The sequence below is a fragment of the Zalophus californianus genome, chromosome 1 (genome assembly GCF_009762305.2).
Source record: "Zalophus californianus isolate mZalCal1 chromosome 1, mZalCal1.pri.v2, whole genome shotgun sequence".
NCBI classification, from domain to species: domain Eukaryota; kingdom Metazoa; phylum Chordata; class Mammalia; order Carnivora; family Otariidae; genus Zalophus; species Zalophus californianus.
Window position 1 is genome coordinate 29,280,363 of NC_045595.1, and position 6,931 is coordinate 29,287,293.

General features: G+C 40.1%; 1 pseudogene; it reads left to right on the top strand.

Annotated features, from left to right (window-relative positions):
* The first annotated feature begins 6,132 nt into the window (after positions 1-6,132).
* LOC113918473 lies at positions 6,133-6,388 on the top strand (annotated as a pseudogene).
* The last annotated feature ends 543 nt before the right edge of the window (positions 6,389-6,931 follow it).

The window sequence follows — 6,931 nt, forward strand, 5'->3', positions numbered from 1 at the left end:
GAGGAGCTTGAGTTTGTATTAAAAGCTCGATCGGTTTCTCCATCAATATTACTATAATTTGAGTAATTCTTATCACTTTTCTAATGTGAAAATTAAATGTCGGCTAAGCCTAAGAATTTCAAGTGTTAAAAAAAAAATCAAGTCAAGATGGAATAATTCAAGCATGCTGTCAGAATGAGACCACGCATCCTGCACGTGCTTATACTCTAGCTATGGGAGGCAGAATAATGACACACACCCCCTCCCCCAAAGATGTCTGCATCTGAATCCCTGGAACCTGGGAAAATGTTACCCCATGTGGGAATGGGGACTTTGCAGATGTGATTAAGTATCTTGAGATGGAGAGATTGTCCTGGATTATTCAGGTGGGCTCAAAGTAATCACAAGTGTCTTTATTAAGAGGGAAGCAGGCAGGACAAAAAGAAGATACACTGAAAGAAACAGGTTGAGGTGATACAGGGCCAAGGGTCAAGGATGCATGTGACCTCTACAGACTGGAAAGGCAAGGAAACAGATTGTCCCCCCAGAGTCTCCAGAAGGAATGCAGCCCAGCCAACACTTGGATGTTAGCCCACTGATTATGGGTCTCCAAAACTGTAGGATAGTAAGTTTGTATTGTATTAGGCCACTGAATTTATGGTAATTTTTAGAGTAATAGTAATAAACTGGCAGACAGAACTTTTTGATTCATAGGATGGTCAGATAGTAAATTACCTCTGATTATCAGATATGTCATCATTTAAAAGAACAGGAAGTGTCTTTTCATACTGTTCTTGTTAAAATGTTGCAGAAACTAAGCATGTTCCATTTAGGGAAGGCAAGGGAAGAGAGAAGGCAGAATGGCACACTGTGCAATCTGACCTTATGGAGAGGTCAGACCGTCTTTTATAAAAATGGGGAAAATGTAAATTCAAAAGACTGTTTTAAGTGTAATCCCCATGAAATCTACACAAACCCTTACTATGTGGTTTAGTTTCAACACACACATCACATTCAAAGAAGCAACAACCAGAGAGAGAATCATGAGTCAGAGAATCTCGATTTAAACTTTCAAGAAAATTATAATGGGGAACATTCATTCTTAATAATTTCATGGGGCGCCTGGGTGTCTCAGATGGTGAAGCATCCAACTCTTGATTTTGGCTCAGGTTATGATCTCAGGGTCATGAGATTGAGCCCTGCATCAGGCTCTGCACTGCTGAGCGTGGAGCCTGTTTGGGATTCTCTCTGTCCCTCCCTCTGCCCCTCCCCCTCTTTCTCTCAAAAAAAAAAAAAGATAATTTCTCAAAATCCTTTTGGGGCTTCTCTCATTCTCTGTCTACAGCAGTAGCTCCAAAAAACTTTCTCTTTCTACCACCCAACACTGTCTGCAACATCCAGTTCTGTCACCTCTCTAGCCTAGCTTCTTTCTCCTCTCCAAACCTCAACCATGAACATATATATCTGTGACTCTCAAGCAGGGAATGCTAAACATCCTACAATGCACAGGCCAGCCCCCAAAACAAAGAACTATTTGGCACCAAGTATCAAGGTGCCAGACATGTAGATGAACTGAGTCTCTGCATCTTCATTTTCACTTAGGAACACCTGGATCCTGTACAATAAAAGTAGCTGCTTAACTAATGCATCAGCAAGACTCCTTCCTCTTTAGAAATGGGGGGGGGTGGGAAACACTTGCAATCTCTCAAGATTCAATATATTGTTTCATCCTGTCCCATAAGAATTCAATGCAATAACATATACAAAGTGTCCAGCATGGCTGCAAAAACCATGGATGCTAATGGGTGCTCAAAAACATATTAATTCCCGTCTCTTTTCCCTGAAGGGAATGAAGAATCCAATTTATTCGTAATATGGTATCCCCAAGATAATAGCATCTCTGCCTACTGTGTCCTCCCACCGCACAGCGGCCTCAAATTTTTGAATATTTAAATTATAGAAATTGTTCACCTGCTATAAGAGAGATAGTGTAATGCATTCCCCAGGAGAATTGGGTTTTAGAAATAAGAACATCAGAAAAACAACAAAGAGGATTATTGAAACCCAGTGTTCAGCTGTGGAATATTGAAGGTTCCAATTAATATTTCAATGTTTAAAATAAGCAAAATTTTTACCGAGTAATGTTCACAATGTGTAAGAAAGGAAATGACTTCTACCTGTTTTTCAAAAATACCTCATTTTTATTATGATGACCACGAAAGCCTTTGCATTGAAATATAGACTATATATATTGAATATATAGAGTTGAAATATTGAAAATTTTATATATAGAATTTCAATTTTCTGTATATGTGCTTTTTTAAAACTGTGGTAAAATACCTAGATCATAAAAATTCACCATCTTAACCAGTATTTTAAAGATTTTATGTATTTATTTTAGAGTGAGAGAGAGCACGAGCAAGGGGGAGTGGGGAGGGGCAGAGGGAGAGGGAAAAGCAGGCTTCCTGCCAAGCAGAGAGCCCGATGTGGGGCTCGATCCCAGGACCCCGGGACCATGACCTGAACTAAAGGCGGACGCTTAACCGGCTGAGCCACCGAGGCGCCCCCCATTTTAACCACTTTTAAGTGCACAATTCAGTGGCATCGAGTACATGTTCATTGCTGTGCAACCATCATCATCATCCATCTCCAGAACTTTTTCCGTCTTACAAAACTGAAACTCTACCTAAGAAATAGTAACTCCTCATTTCCCCTTCCCTCCAGCCCCTGGCAACCACCATTCTACTTTCTGTCTTTCCACACTTGACTACTCTATGAACCTCATACAAATTGCATCATACAGCATTTGTCCTTTGATGACTGGCTTATTTCATTTAGCATAATATCTTCAAGGTTCACCCAAATTGTAGCATGTGATAGGATTTCCTTCCTTTTAAAGGTTGGACAATATGCCATTGTGCTTATACATAACATTTTATTTAGCCATTCATTCAGCAATGGACACTTAGGTGGCTTCCACCTTTTGCCTATTAAAATAATGCTGCGATACACCTGGGAATAGCATATGTGTTTTTAATGCTCGAGTCATGGTGATAAAAGAACTCATCCCTGTACATGAGATTTGTACATGTTTAACATGGAACTCATTTTACTTCTACTGGCCTCTAAGAACATTGCAGTAAGGTAAGCTTTCTAAAGCAAAATTAAATAAAACAACAACAAAAGATGACATAATTATAGTAAAGCCAAGATTTCTATACAGTTTTTTTTATTTAAAAGATTTTATTTATTTATTTGACAGCGAGAGAGGGAACCCAAGCAGGTGGAGTGGGAGAGGGAGAAGCAGGCTTCCCACTGAGCAGGGAGCCCGATGTGGGGCTCGATCCCAGGACCCTGAGATCATGACCTGAGCCGAAGGCAGTCGTTTTACCGACTAAGCCACCCAGGCGCCCCTGTCTATACAGTTTTATAAGGGTTCAAGGTGTGGTGCTCTGGCACCAGCTACTCTGGGCAAGTAACTTAACATTCCAATAATATTTTTTACCATTTATTGAGTACTTACTAGACACCAGATATTGAAATAAGCACTTACATGTATTAACTCATGAAATGATCATAATGGAACTAGGAGAGGTATACCATTATTATTCCCATTTAGCAGTTTCATATCCAGCAGTTGAGCATATATGCTAGAGCCACATTGCCTAGTTTCAAATCCTGGCTTCTCTACCTACTAGGTATGGGACCTTGGTCAAATTATTTAACTGTGCATTAATTTCCTTGTGAAATAATAATGATACCACCCATTTCAGAGTACTGCTATGAAGATTGAGATGATTTACGTAAACTTTCATTTCAGGGCTTTGCATGTAGTTAGTACTCCATAAATATTACATGTTAATATTTGCATCCACTTTTTACTCAAAACAATCCAGGTACATTTATTCCCCATTCTTGGGAGTATAGAGTCATGTCTGAAGAGTGAGTACAGAATTTACAACTAACGTTAATATTAACTTAATGTACACATAATTAAGAAATGCTATGACTCTTGGGGTGCCTGGGTGGCTCAGTGGGTTAAGCGACCGACTCTTGATTTCAGCTCAGGTGCTGATCTCAGAGTCCTGGCATCAAGCCCCATGTCAGGCTCAGTGCTCAGCACGGAGTCTGAGATTCTCTCTCCGTCTCCCTCTGCCCCTCCCCACAATCATCCCCTCTCTCTCTAAAATAAATAAATAAAATCTTAAAAAAAAAAAAAAAGAAATGCTATGATCCTCAAAGTTGATGTTTGTATCAAGCACCAATCATCGAAGCTGTATCAACCCCATTTTTTGGATAGCTCTTCACCTTTGGGTCCAACCTAACAAGACCCTGCTTAGGTTGGTTCTCTCAACTCTGTTGAACAGACAGGAAACATCTGCCCACTATATGACAAGTGTGCAAGGCAAAAATCTTTGCATTGGATTAATTCTACTGAATAAACAGTTCTTTGAAAAAAAGTCTACTTCTTCCAATAAGAAATCCCTAAGAGGTGACCTTTGGTTAAATATATCTCCTGCTTCCTATCTCTTCACCATTATGAATGAAACAGCTGACAAACTGAAGTTTTGCTGACCAGAAGACCCTGCACAAAGTCCATGACAGATGGATTTGGCCCCTTTCTGACTTTCTCATTTCTAGGCTTTTGCCTGTGCCATTTCATCCACCCAGCATATCCTTCCTTCCCAATGGAACTATTATCCATCCTTCAAGGTCCAGTTCAAATACCATGTTCCTCCGTGAAATCTTCTAGAGTCTACCAATTGTAGGTTTCTTTCACCCTTCAGCTTCAACGGTGTTAATTCATATATTTTCCATTGATCCTTATCATATATTTCTTTGCTTTCTTTGCATACATATGTCTAGGAACCTTATCTTTTTCATGTCTGGAATCTTCATAGCATTTAACGTGGCATGTTACAGATGCTCAGCAAACACTGACTGGTTGGACGCTACCTATAGACTACGGCATGAACCTGTAGATGCTACCTGTGAGATTGAATCTGATCATGCCTTCTCTGTGTCCCCCCACAACCACCCTCAGAGTAGAGAATGTTGGATCTACTTATCTGAACAGATTATTTGTTTTGCATTACCTTTATAATGTTTAAATACTCTGAATCAGAAAGTGTGAGAATGAGAAGCCCAGGAAATCAAATAAGAGCATCTTTGTTTATTTTAGAAGGAAAAAGCTACTTCTTATACTTGATTTGGTGCTGTCCTTAATGACCTAATGGAAAGAAAAACAAGCTTTGACTGGGATGACTTCAATAGTGCGCTACAAAGTTTCCCAAAGATAAACAATCAAACAACAAACAATTTCAAAAGCCATATGGGTAATCTCAAAGGACACTAAACTGGACCAAATCTCATTGCAAACAAACAATTTTGGGTAGGAAGAATGGCTGGAAATACACAAACATGGACCAATACCAATTTGCAACTTCTGTGAAGAGAAAGCAGATGGCCTTTTGGATTTATCAAAGTTATTTTTAAAACTCCACAGGGCTGTGGATTAAGAATAAAGTATTAGGGAACTGACAAGATATAAAATCCATTGGCTGATGTTACTTAGAACTGAGGAGTTCACCTTAAATGTTGAAAGGGGTCCCTCTGTTTCACCTTGAAGAATTGAGTGATACATATTCAGAATCATCAGAGCCAATATAAACAAAGATGAAAGTTGGCAAGCAGCATTTACCATGAACAATTAATGTGGGGTTGGCTAAAGCCAGATTTCAGGTAATTCCTTGATGTAAAACCAAACTCACTGAATTACCTCCAGGGAAGTTCCCCGTGTGTTAAATGGAAACCAGAGTCCGAAGATTCTGGAACTTGTTCTTGGAAAGAGAAAAAGTTGGCTACATTTCTGATGTTATCACCAGAAACTCCTGCCCACATGCTGAGTGATTTACATGTCCTGTCTTCCTTTTTTCTCAAAATAAAATCATATAAATATAAAATGGTCATTATTTTAACCAGTGCAACACATTTTACTGAAAACATCTATGCTGTGTTAAATGGAAGATGATTAAGACAAAGATGATGGGAGCAGTGTAAAGAAGAGAAGGCCAGAACGACCCCCCCTCAGACTGACCAAAGCCCGCATCACTGCATCTCTGCATCCAGCGCCTACATCCCCCTGTCGTCCCCATGCCCAAGAGAAAGGCTGAAGGGGATGTTCCAGGTAATAAAGCCAAGGTGAAGTTCTGCAATGTTATCTGCTAAATCTGTTCCTCCAGAACCAGGGTCCAGGCCTAAAAAGGCCCCTGCATAGAGGGGAGAGAAGGTACCCAAAGGGAAAGGGGGTTAAGCTGATGCTGGCAAGGATGGGAATAACCCTGCGGGAAACAGAGAGGACAAAACACACCAGGCACAGAAAGCCAAGGGCGCTGGAGATGCCAAGTGATACCTGTGTACTTGCGGTGACTGTACAGTCTGAAATACATTTTTTTTATCAAGTTTTCTAAAAATGCAGAATTTTGTTTCAACTTTTTTTAACGCTATCTTGTTAGCACACAGAACACTTCATAGTTGTTTTGGGAGAAGGACATATGTTACTAATAGAATATCTCCGAAGTTAGATTGATACAGGGGGGAAACACCTTTCTCCTCTACTTTTGAGAAACTTCCTCTTGGTTCCCAGGAGGAGGGATTCCTTGATGTTGATATACATTAGCCACCTTGACACAAATGCCTTGTGGTGAGAAAAAACTAAAATTCATTTTTTTTTATGTCCTCTTCTCCCTCTCTGTCTTCACCATAGACTTCACTCCCTTAAACCCAGAGACCTGTTGGAACCTGACCCCAAAACATGGCTTCCAGTATGTCAGGCAATCCGGACTCTACAGTGTCACCGTGGAGATGGCATCCCTCAGAAGAGCTCCCTTTTTAGCTTGTGGATCTTCAGATGGATAATTCTGCCATCTTCATTTCATTTCCAGAAAGTCAG